Genomic DNA, 13,459 nt, shown 5'->3' with positions numbered 1-13,459 from the left:
GTGGACGGCGCTGTGGGGCTGTCGAGGCGCAGGGTGCAGGGAGGACAGTGGCGCTGGTGCTGGCAGAGCGGCTGCAGTCACTGGCCCTGGAGTCCTGCGCTTTATTACGTCCTACCGGATACACCCTGGACGTCAATTAAATCGCAAGTGTTGGACCGGAAAGTGAAGTCGTGAAATATCACGCCAGGCTCCGCCCCTCGAGCCTCCATTTCAGAGGGTCCACCCAGGAGTGTGAGCTGGGCTTTCCAGTAGCCTAGGCTGTACTTGAGAAATGCTTTTGTCCTAGTACCACCAGAATATCTTTCGAGTCTTTTTTGTTTTGTTTTGTTTTTCTAGACAGGTTTTCTCTGTGTAACAGCCCTAGCTGTCTGAAACTCTGTCTGTAGACCGGGCTATCCTCGAACTCACAGAGATCTGCCTGCCTCTGCTTCCTGAGTGCTGGTATTAAAGGATGTACCAACAGTGCTCAGCTTTTATTTATTTATTTTGTTTTTCGAGACTGGGTTTCTCTGTAGCTTTGTAGCCCATCCCGGAGCTAGCTCTTGTAGACCAGGCTGGCATCGAACGCACAGAGATCTGCCTGCCTCTGCCTCCGGAGTGCTGGGATTAAAGACGTGTGCCCCCAACCAGGGCCGGCTTTTTTTTTGACAGATTTGTAATAGAACTTCAAAGTGGCCAACCTTTACAATTCCTGTTTTCGAGTGGTTTCGAAATTTATAAGACCACCTAGAAATTGCCAAGCTGATCTACTAAGCTCTAGGACACTCGAGACTATAAAGAGAGGTCCTGTCTCTTCCCTCTTAAAACACACACACACACACACACCGAAAAGGTAGCTCCCCCCACTCGCCAAATATTTAGTTCTCTGAACTTCAGTGCTTATCAAATTATTTATTTTTCATTTTTCAGAGAAAATGTCATTGTGCATATGTGTCCTGTGGTTGATAATATGTGATTTTAGCATTATGAGGAGAATCTCAGGTTAAATCCCGCTGGGGTCACATATTGGGACAGTGTTTACCAAGCAAAACAAGCAGCCGGGTGCTGATGGCACACACCTTTAATCCCAGCACTTGGGTGGCGAGTCGGGTTGTTCCCAGTGAGTTTTAGGCCAGTCTCGTCTCAAAAGCAAGTTCCATGGCAATCAGTATTGTAACAGAGAAACCCCGTCTCGAGAAACCAATCCATGGCCAAGAAGAAAGAAAGAGAAAAAGAAGAATAACAAAACAATGATGAAAGATAAATAGATAGACAGACAGACAGACAGATAGATAGACAGTTGAGATAAAGAAGGCTGGCTGTAATGGTACACCCCATTAATCATGTCAGAGGCAGAGGCAAGAAGATTTCTGTGGGTTTGAGGTATGCCTGGACTACATAATGAGTTTCAGGACATTTAGGACCGCGTAGAAAGACCTTTTTTAAAACAAAAACAAGAAGGAAGAAAGAAGAAAGTATCATTGAGATTTTAAAATTAATCCTAGCACCCTGGAGGCGAGGCAGGTAGATCTCTGTGAGTTCAAGGCCAGCCTGTTGTATGCGGTGAGCTCCAGGACAGGCTTCAAAACCACAAAGAAACCCTGTCTTGAAAAATAAAAACAAACTAACAAACAAATAACAGGCTTCATGAAAGGCTGTTTTTCATGTGATATCTTTTCATTGACAATGATATCATTGGGTCCTCTCTCCCCTTCTTCATTGAGAGTTCAAGTCCATGATTAGTCATTGCAATCACATGCATCCACATGGTCACTTGGTTTCTTTTAGAAAGAATCTCAGTTACCTGAGTGAGGACTTAATTCAGAAAAAGGCATTTTGAAGACAAAAATGAATTGTACTCATTGTCTGCACTATCCAGCTACTTTCTATTATCTTTAGCAAGGAGTTTAGGTTAATTAGAGTTGGTGTTTATGCCACAGAGCAGGAAGTATTTTCTGTCTGTCCCATTGTAGGCCATACTATCAATAATGGCTACGTTTAAAGCCACTTTCACATTCATGTTTACGGCAGATCTATTCCTAATAGCAAGGAAATGGAATCAGCTGAGATGTCCGTACTTTTCCTTGGCTGTGTTGAAATACCATGATGAAATGAACGTCAGGGAGAAAGAGCTGATTTCGGCTCAGAGTTCAAGGCTACATTATATCCTGGTGGGATTGGTGAAGCCACTGGTGCTGGAAGCTGCTGCTCACACTGCATTCAGTCAGAGAGAAGAGAGCAGGGATGCTGGTGCTCAGAGCACTTTCTCCTTTCCCGTGTGGATTAGGATTCCAGCCAAGGAAATGGTGCCACCTACAGTGGGCACATCTTTCCATCTCAGTGAATGTGATCAAGGTAGTCTTTCACGGACATACTCAGAACTGCATTCCCCAGGGGTTGCTAGGCCTCATCAACTTGACAGTTGAGACACCATTACACTGTCCACGAAGTGGTGGATGGTGGTGAAAATGTGTTTTCTGCATAAGTTGGGATTTTATCCAGCCATAAGAAAACTGAAGTTACAAAATGTGAAGAATATTTACAAAACTGAAAAATATACATGTTAAGTGAGATATCCTAGGCTTATAAGCAGGAGCTCCATGATCTTCCTCATATGGACATCTTAGCTTTGAATTTTCATATGTGTACTTAAGCGGAGTAAGGTGTGTAGAGGTCAGAGAACAAGAAAGGGACCCATGGGAGGAGAAACAATAGACTTTAGAAGAGAGGTGGGCGGGTGGCAGAACACGTGGGACAGGAAAATGAACGGGGTCACTGAGGGTGCTTGGGAGCTCTGAAACCAAGATGGGGAACAGAGAGATGAGTGAGAGGAGGCAATGGGAGAGGGTCAACCGCAACTATGCTTGACAATATCACGAGGAAACCTGCTACTTTGTAAATAATTAAAATATCAAAAACGCAACTGTGATTTGACAGAATTGCAGCATCTTTTGAAACTTTTGTGTCTCTTCTTGAGGCTGGGAATCCGTGACCTGTCTACTATGTCTCAGTCTCAGAACATATTGGGAGACCATTTATATAGTACAAGGGGACCTTTGAATCTTTTAAGCCTTGTTCAAGGACCTGGGAATCTGAGGGAACACCAGTGAACACTGTAGGGACATAACCATCGGCCCTGGGTAAAGGAAAAGACATTGACTTTTCTGGTCTAAAAATGCATTGAGGAAGACATTTTTAATTTTTAGATAGTTTCCTTCTCTATCGTCCAGGTTGTCTCAGATTTACAATCCTCCCTCCCTCAGCTGCCTAAGTGCTGGGATTACAGGTGTGGGCTATATCAATTCTCGTGTACACTTAGTCATACAATTTCATACGCAAAGTGGGCTATTTGCTTTTAACATCTCCTGAGTGCATCATAGAGCTCGAGGAAAATTTTCAGTCAAAGGAAAAAGGTCTATAGAAAAGAAACTGTGATACTATGAAAATGCATGAATTATTTGAACTATCTTGTATTGTGGAGTCCTTTTTCTTCAGCAAAGAACTAGACAAAGCTAGCAGTGTTAAATCTGGAAATAATAGCATACAAATTATTGTAGACAAGGTCTGAACTGTGTAGTTCTTGTCGTTCTGGAACTTTCTAAGTAGACAAGGGATTCATTGGACTCAGAGATCTGCCTGTCTCTGTCTCCCAAGAACTGGTATTAAAGATGTCAAAACAATTGCCCAGTCTACCTGTATTGATCCTACCAAACATTTGGGATATTTATGCCTGAGAAAATGTAATATTAAGCTCACAGATACAAAATAACAATGTTTTGAAATATTTATAGAAAAAGGATCTCAAGAGGCAGGAAATTTAGGTAACGCTGACTAAAAGTTCTGACACTAAACAAGTTCATTTAAAAAATATATATATACACACACACATTATCTATCTATCTATCTATCTATCCATCCATCCATCTAATGTGGGGTCCCATGCAGTGGGAACCAGGATCTGTCCCTGCTGCATGAGCTGACACACATATATGTATACATATACATATAATGTTTTAACTGTATGAGTGTTACTGGACACATGTGTGTTTGTTGCCCAAGGAGGCCAGAAATAAGCTTTGGATGCCTTGGAATTTCAGTTAGAGATAGTGAGATGTTATGTGGGTCCTGTGAATTGGACCTGGGTCTTCTGGAAGAGCAGCCTGTGCTCTTAACCCCTAAGCCATCTCTCCAGTCCCAGAAAAATTGAGTTTAAAGAACATTTAGTTAGACGTTTTGAAATGAACAAGACACCAGTAAAGGGAATACTGTCTTATAAGAAATACAAGCAGAATTTTGAAAAGGATGAGGCATCAGCTAACTGTAAGAGAGAAACATGTTAAAATCAAGTCTATGGAAACATAGACATTGACAGGGGGGAACACGTTATGGAACAGGACACCATTTCTCTCTTGGAGAGATTGGAGAGAGGTTCAGAGACTAAAAGAGTGATTTCTATTCTTCTCTTTTGTATAGAGACTTAGGATTCATACTCTTGAGCTACATCCCCAGCCTAGTGAGACATTTCATATATTGAGACCTGAAGAAGGAAGTAACCCAAAGATGTAGTTCACTGAGTTCCAAATGACAGATTTCTATGACTAACCTCATCAATGTGAAAGTGAGCAGATTAATTACAAAGCCACAGCAGTATGAACAGTGAGTCTTTTTTCAAGTTGATAAAATTCATATTTTATTTGGATAATTTTAAACTTTTTACTTATTTTACATACCACCCACAGTTTACCTTCCTTCCTCTCCTCCCTGTGCCTACCCCACCCACTTCTCAGAAATGGTAAGGCCTCCTATGAGGGAATCAGCAAGGCCTGCCATATCAGGTTGAGGCAGGACCAAGCTCTTCCCCACTGCTTCAAGGCCGAGTAAGGCATCCACCACAGGCAATGGGTTCTAAAAAGTCAGCTTAGACACCAGGGACAGATCCTGGTCCCAGTGCTAGGGACCCCACAAACAGACCACTCTATCCAACTGTGACCCACATGCAGAGAACCTAGGTCAGTCCCATGCAGGCACCCTAGTTGTCAGTCTCGAGTCCACGACTCCCACGAGCGCGGGCCATCTGTCTCTGTAGGTTTGCCCATCATGATCTTGACTCTGCTTGCTCATGTCCTCCTCCTCCTCCTTCTGTTTGGCCCAGTGCTGTGCTGTGGATCTTTGCCTCTGCTTCCATCGGTTCCTGGATGAAAGCTCTATGGTGGCAATTAGGGTAGTCACCAATCTGATTACAGAAGAAGGCCAGTGCAGGCACCCTCTCCACTGTTGCTAGGAGGTTAACTGGGGCCATCTTTGTGGGTTCACAGAGGTTTCCCTGGCACCAGGTTTCTCCCTAACCCCATAGTAGCCTGATCTATCAGGATATGTCTTTCATTGCTCTCCCTCTCTGTCGTTCCCCTAAATGGACCATTCCCATCCCTCATGTTCCCATTCCCCATTACCTCCCATTATGCCCTTCCCCTGTCTACCAAGGACACTTCTTACATACATCAAAGCACAGCAGGAAAGAACAGTATCTTGAAGTAATGAGAGAAAATAGATGTGATTTTAGAATTCCAAACACAGCTAAAATATCACAAGTTAGTAGGTGTCTAAAAAACTTTTGAGACATAAGCTAAGACTTACCACATAGGCCATGAAAGAAAGAATTCCTGAGGCTGTTTTGTAGGCTGCTCAGAGGTGGTGGCTCACGCCAATCATCTTAGCACTTGTGAAGCTGCAGCAGAAGAATTTCAAGTCTGAGGCAAGCCTGGGCTACACAAGGAAACCCTAGGTATATAAAGCTGAACATTGTAGGCTACAGAGAAGACAAACGAGGGGCCAGAGGGATGGATCAGTGGGTAAAGGTGATCGTGCCCAGAGCTGACAACCTGAGTTCAAGTGTTGGGACCCGCAGGGTAGATGGAGAGAACAGACTCCTGTTAGTCTCTGACATCCACATGGTGCCAGGACACTAGTGTGCACACAAGCAAAGCAAATATATCAATCTATCTTTTTAAAAAATATTAAAAAGAAGTATGGAGAATAGAAAGAAGGAGTAAGGGAAAAGGATAGAAAAATGAGTAAAGAAACTGGCAAGGAGTTTTGAATATTTAAAATTTAATTATTGATGTTCCCAGTCTAACCTTATGTTGATTAGTTCTCAAAGTAGCTTTATGTTGATATCAGCTTTATCAGTATTGATTTATTTCATTATAAAATATGGATCAGTTTTGGAATGGGCCAGTGGTTAAGAACACTGGTTGCTATCATAGAGGACCCTAGTTTTCTTCCCCGTACCCAGATGGTAGCTCAAACCGTTTTTTACTCTCATTGCAGGAAATCCAATGCATTCTTCTGGCTAGAGAGGCATTCAGGTATTCATGTGTTATGTGTGCGTTGATGTACATATATATATATTCTTTGTATATATATATATATGCATACAAAATACACATATATGTACATGTATATGTATGTCATTTTCTTAGGTACAGTTTAATATTAGTTAAGAGTGTGTTGGATAAAGCACAAACAGCAAGCTAGGTAGTGGTGGCACATACCTTTAATCCCAGTACTCGGGAGGCAGAAGTGGGCCAGGCTATTCTACAAAACGAGTTCCAAGCATAGACAGAGTTAATCAATAAAACTCTGTCTCAATAATTAAAAAAAATAAAAAATAGGACATTGGTGGCTCAAACTTTTAATCCCAGCATTCAAGATGCAGGCGGATCTCTGTGAGTTTGTGGCCAGCCTAGTCTTCAGAGTGAGTTCCAAGACAGCCAGAGATACACAGAAAAACCCTGTCTCAAAAAAAGATTACACTAAACATATTTACAAAAGTATACAATGAAGCCAGATTTGGTACCATATGCCTGTAATCCAAGCACTTGGGTAGCTGAGGCAAGTATATCCCTGTGGGTTTGAGGCTGGGCTGATCTCCCTACATGGTGAGTTTCAATGCATTCTGAACTACACAGGGATATTCTTCCTCAAAAAACCCAACCCTACCAATCAGCCCTTCAAACACTGTCTAACCTCCCAAATCAAAACCTTCCCGGAGTATATTGTCAATCAGAAGGAAATCCTACGGACTAGCAGGGGTGCACAGGGTCTTCCGTAGTTGTTGTATGTTCTGTCTACAAGGACTGATGGAGAAAACACCGTGGAGCACGGTGCTCAAAAAAAATCCTCTTAAAATGTTACCATGTGACAGTGTAATGTGTCATTTCTCCTTCTTACCATCATTTCTGCTTCTAACCATCATTTCTGCTTCTAACCATCTCTGCTCAAGCCTCTGAAAGAGGACCTAAGTTTTACGAAGTCCTTAGCCCCAACCCCGGTCTCATTTGTGTTTTGACCGTGTTTTTTATGTGTGTGCCAAAGGCTCAGGGCTCAACATAGCTCATACATGAAGGAACACTAATACTCAAGTTTTTAATATACAAATTAATTCAATTATTAAATCCAACATTTTGACAAAGTCTTAGTACTTAACCAAAACCAAAACAATAGAATCTAACTTTTTTTAATGATCAGAAACAATATAAAGTAACATCTTCATCAGGAAAAGACTATCTAAGAACTATTTATAGAAAAGCTAATATTCTATTATAAAATTTAAGTAACTGCATTCTATATGATAGGAATGTCCCTAACAAATACACTTCAATTGAACTTAACTGTTTCATAGTAAATGTTAAGGAAAAATAAGATGTTTTAGATATGTCAAAGGCCCCCAATTTCTCAGTAGAGAAACTGTTTTTATCAAACATCCAAAAGAAGGTACATAAGATTAGTAAAGAAATTAATAAATTTTGTTGGATATCAAATCAACATGAGACATATCTATACCCTAGTTACAATGAAAAACATAAATTTGAGATGTTCTAATTATTCTAACAATATAGTTTAATAACTAATTATTGTAACATTAGAATTATGATCCCCCCAGAACTGGAGAATTACATTATTAAAAATACACAAAATAAGATCAAAAGACTTATTTCTTGTTGAAAGAAAAGGTAAAACTAACTCCTCCTAAAGCATAATCAAAACAAACCCCAGAACAACCCCTCTAAAATAAAGAAAAGCCCCATTTATTTTTCTTTAAAAAAATAACACGAGCTGGGTAATGGTGGCACAAGCCTTTAATCCCAGCACAAAAAGCAGAGGCAGGCAGATTGAAAAAAAAACCCAAAAAAACCAAAAAACCAAAACAAAAACAAACAAAAAAAACCCCATGATCATTGATCATTACTTCCCTTGCTAGGTTTGTTTCATAGAGAACAGAATCTGTGAGGTGAAACCATTTGCTAGATTTTCCCAGTTGAGGAAGAACCTCGGTAAGGACTGGGTACATGGCAAAATAGCTGGCACGGTAGGAGGAGTAGAGGTAAACTCATAAACGATTTCTAGTATTAATGACTAATTAATTCTAGTATTAATGACTCAAAAAATTAAGTTGGGGAAAGGCGAATGATAGGGTAAAGTTTTGAGGGAAAGTACTTCAAGTTGGGAGAAAAACAAGGGCTGCCCGAGAGTGACTTCCATATAGAAAAAGTCGAAGTAAGCAGTCAATTCAAAGACCAAATGCAGGTGAGTAGCAACCAGCACGTGATCTGGTGCTGATGATCTTCCTTCCAGACTTTCTAGCCAACCATCAATGCAATGTTCTGCATTCTGTCCAGTTCAAAACAAGAGTGCCCTTCTAACCTTGTAGGCTGTGCAAAGCCATTCACGAGGGCGTTGGGAAGCCAGTCTCTCACTTGAGGGGCATCAGGAATTGTGCAGCGCAGTTCATTCACTGAACAGTCGCTTCCTGGCCTTGCATGGGGACCATGGAGAGGATGGAGGACGCAGTTCTTGGGGACTTGGAGGAGGAGATGAAGGCAGGGGCTGCAGGGGTGAGCTGGGAAAGGGTCCCAACAGGTAGCTGTCCTGGTCCCAGATAGACCTTGGAGAATATGGCTCTGCATTCGGGGAAGGCCCCGAAGGATATGGTTCTGGGATGTGGCCCTGAGGCCAAGGACTGGGCATCCTGTTGGTGGAGGAAAGGTGCTCACTTGCCTGACCAGCTGGAGGATCCATTCAGGGTGACAGCCAGCCAGAGTCCGCATCCTCATGACAGGAGTCCTCTTGGTAGGAACTTTCTAGAATGTACACACAGGAGGATCCTGGCTGTAGGACTAGGAGGTCGTCCTCTGGCAATGTCAGGACAGCGCCCCCCTGCGGGCTGGCGGACAAGAACGCAGGCTGCCCAAGATGGTAGGAATCCTGGAGGCCCTCGGGCACCAGGATGATGGTGTGTTCAGGGAGCGACACTTCCAGGACCGACGTGGAATCCGGCTCCAGCAGCAGGTCGACGCCATCCAGCTGCAGTTGCATGGAGCAGCCGGGGGCCAAGAACACCACGGAGGTGGGCGCATCGCTGGCGGACCCTGCAGGCTCTTCCAGGCTGGGTGGCGCCGGGGGCTCTTGGAGCTGGCATTGCTCGGCAGGGCTGGGTCCTTGTGGCTGCGGTGTCCAGCAGGGCGCGGGGTCTGTGCTGGAGCTGCTAGGCTGCATGTTCAGCATGTGGACTGCGCTGTGGGGCTGTCGAGGCGCAGGGTGCAGGGAGGACAATGGCGCTGGTGCTGGCAGAGCGGCTGCAGTCACTGGCTCTGGAGTCCTGCGCTTTATTCACGTCCCACCGGATACACCCTGGACGTCAATTAAATCGCAAGTGTTGGACCGGAAAGTGAAGTCGCGAAATATCACGCCAGGCTCCGCCCCTCGAGCCTCCATTTTAGAGGGTCCACCCAGGAGTGTGAGCTGGGCTTTCCGTAGCCTAGGCTGTACTTGAGAAATGCTTTTGTCCTAGTACCACCAGAATATCTTTCGAGTCTTTTTTGTTTTTGTTTTTGTTTTTGTTTTTGTTTTGTTTTGTTTTGTTTTTCTAGACAGGTTTTCTCTGTGTAACAGCCCTAGCTGTCTGAAACTCTGTCTGTAGACCGGGCAAACCTCGAACTCACAGAGATCTGCCTGCCTCTGCTTCCTGAGTGCTGGTTTTAAAGGATGTACCAACAGTGCTCAGCTTTTATTTATTTATTTTGTTTTTCGAGACTGGGTTTCTCTGTAGCTTTGTAGCCCATCCCGGAGCTAGCTCATGTAGACCAGGCTGGCATCGAACGCACAGAGATCTGCCTGCCTCTGCCTCCGGAGTGCTGGGATTAAAGACATGTGCCCCCAACCAGGGCCGGCTTTTTTTTTTTTTTTAACAGATTTGTAATAGAACATCAATGTGGCCGACCTTTACAATTCCTGTTTTCGAGTGGTTTCGAAATTTATAAGACCACCTAGAAATTGCCAAACTGATCTACTAAGCTCTAGGACACTCGAGACTATAAAGAGAGGTCCTGTCTCTTCCCTCTTAAAACACACACACACACACACACACACACACACACACACCGAAAAGTTAGCTTCCCACCCACTCGCCAAATATTTAGTTCTCTGAACTTCAGTGCTTATCAAATTATTTATTTTTCATTTTTCAGAGAAAATGTCACTGTACATATGTGTCCTGTGGTTGATAATATGTGATTTCAGCATTATGAGGAGAATCTCATGTTAAATCCCGCTGGGGTCGCATATTGGGACAGTGTTTACAAAGCAAAACAAGCAGCCGGGTGCTGATGGCACACACCTTTAATCCCAGCACTTGGGTGGCGAGACAGGTGGATCTCAGTGAGTTTTAGGCCAGCCTCGTCTCAAAAGCAAGTTCCATGGCAATCAGTGTTGTAACAGAGAAACCCCGTCTCGAGAAACCATGGCCAAGAAGAAAGAAGGAGAAAAAGAAGAATAACAAAACAATGACGAAAGATAAATAGATAGACAGACAGACAGATAGATAGATAGTTGAGATAAAGAAGGCTGGCTGTAATAGTACACCCCATTAATCATGTCAGAGGCAGAGGCAAGAAGATTTCTGTGGGTTTGTGGTATGCCTGGACTACATAATGAGTTTCAGGACATTTAGGACCGCGTAGAAAGACCTTTTTTAAAACAAAAACAAGAAGGAAGAAAGAAGAAAGTATCATTGAGATTTTAAAATTAATCCTAGCACCCTGGAGGCGAGGCAGGTAGATCTCTGTGAGTTCAAGGCCAGCCTGTTGTATGCGGTGAGCTCCAGGACAGGCTTCAAAACCACAAAGAAACCCTGTCTTGAAAAATAAAAACAAACTAACAAACAAATAACAGGCTTCATGAAAGGCTGTTTTTCATGTGATATCTTTTCATTGACAATGATATCATTGGGTCCTCTCTCCCCTTCTTCATTGAGAGTTCAAGTCCATGATTAGTCATTGCAATCACATGCATCCACATGGTCACTTGGTTTCTTTTAGAAAGAATCTCAGTTACCTGAGTGAGGACTTAATTCAGAAAAAGGCATTTTGAAGACAAAAATGAATGGTACTCATTGTCTGCACTATCCAGCTACTTTCTGTTATCTTTAGCAAGGAGTCTAGGCTATTTGGAGTTGGTGTTTATGCCACAGAGCAGGAAGTATTTTCTGTCCCATTGTAGGCCATACTATCAATAATGGCTACGTTTTAAGCCACTTTCACATCCATGTTTACGGCAGATCTATTCCTAATAGCAAGGAAATGGAATCAGCTGAGATGTCCGTACTTTTCCTTGGCTGTGTTGAAATACCATGATGAAATGAACGTCAGGGAGAAAGAGCTGATTTCGGCTCAGAGTTCAAGGCTACATTATATCCTGGTGGGATTGGTGAAGCCACTGGTGCTGGAAGCTGCTGCTCACACTGCATTCAGTCAGAGAGAAGAGAGCAGGGATGCTGGTGCTCAGAGCACTTTCTCCTTTCCCGTGTGGATTAGGATTCCAGCCTAGGAAATGGTGCCACCTACAGTGGGCACATCTTTCCATCTCAGTGAATGTGATCAAGGTAGTCTCCCACGGACATGCTCAGAACCAGGGATTGCTAGGCTTCATCAACTTGATAGTTGAGACACTATTACGCTGTCCACGAAGTGGTGGATGGTGGTGAAAATGTGTTTTCTGCATAAGGTGGGATTTTATCCGGCCATAAAGAAAACTGAACTTACAAAATGTGAAGAATATTTACAAAACTGAAAAATATACATGTTAAGTGAGATATCCTAGGCTTATAAGCAGGAGCCCCCTGATCTTCCTCATATGGACATCTTAGCTTTGAATTTTTATATGTGTACTTAAATGGAGTAAGGTGTGTAGAGGTCAGAGAACAAGAAAGGGACCCACGGGAGGAGAAACAATAGACTTTAGAAGAGAGGTGGGCGGGTGACAGAACACGTGGGACAGGAAAATGAACGGGGTCACTGAGGGTACTTGGGAGCTCTGAAACCAAGATGGGGAACAGAGAGATGAGTGAGAGGAGGCAATGGGAGAGCGTCAACCGCAACTATGCTCAACAATATCACGAGGAAACCTGCTACTTTGTAAATAATTAAAATATCAAAAACGCAACTGTGATTTGACAGAATTGCAGCATCTTTTGAAACTTTTGTGTCTCTTCTTGAGGCTGGGAATCCGTAAATGTGACCTGTCTACTATGTCTCAGTCTCAGAACATATTGGGAGACCATTTATATAGTACAAGGGGACCTTTGTATCTTTTAAGCCTTGTTCAAGGACCTGGGAATCTGAGGGAACACCAGTGAACACTGTAGGGATATAACCATCGGCCCTGGGTAAAGGAAAAGGACATTGACTTTTCTGGTCTAAAAATGCATTGAGGAAGACATTTTTAATTTTTAGATAGTTTCCTTCTCTATCGTCCAGGTTGTCTCAGATTTACAATCCTCCCTCCCTCAGCTGCCTGAGTGCTGGGATTACATGTGTGGGCTATATCAATTCTCGTGTACACTTAGTCATACAAATTCATATGCAAAGTGGGTATTCTCTTTTAACATCTCCTGAGTGCATCATAGAGCTCGAGGAAAATTTTCAGTCAAAGGAACAAGGTCTATAGAAAAGAAACTGTGATACTATGAAAATGCATGAATTATTTGAACTATCTTGTATTGTGGAGTTCTTTTTCTTCAGCAAATAGGCTAGACAAAGCTAGCAGTGTTAAATGTGGAAATAATAGCATACAAATTATTGTAGACAAGGTTTGAACTGTGTATTTCTTGTCGTTCTGGAACTTGCTAAGTAGACAAGGTATCCATTGGACTCAGAGATCTGCCTGTCTCTGTCTCCCAAGAACTGGTATTAAAGATGTCAAAACAATTGCCCAGTCTACCTGTATTGATCCTACCAAACATTTGGGATATTTATGCCTGAGAAAATGTAATTATTAAGCTCACAGATACAAAATAACAATGTTTAGAATTTTTATAGGAAAAGGGTCTCAAGAGGCAGAAAATTTAGGTAACGCTGACTAAAAGTTCTGACACTAAACAAGTTCATTTAATATATATATATATATATACACACACACACATTAT

General features: G+C 42.6%; 1 pseudogene; it reads right to left on the bottom strand.

Moving 5' to 3' along the window:
- Positions 1-7,214: 7,214 nt before the first annotated feature.
- Positions 7,215-9,563, bottom strand: LOC148122276 (proline-rich protein 23A3-like; annotated as a pseudogene).
- Positions 9,564-13,459: the final 3,896 nt, after the last annotated feature.

This window comes from Myodes glareolus, chromosome 4 (genome assembly GCF_982192425.1).
Source record: "Myodes glareolus chromosome 4, mMyoGla1.1, whole genome shotgun sequence".
Lineage (NCBI taxonomy): Eukaryota > Metazoa > Chordata > Mammalia > Rodentia > Cricetidae > Myodes > Myodes glareolus.
The sequence above is the reverse complement of the archived record's forward strand: the minus strand, read 5'-3'. Positions and strand labels throughout refer to the sequence as shown.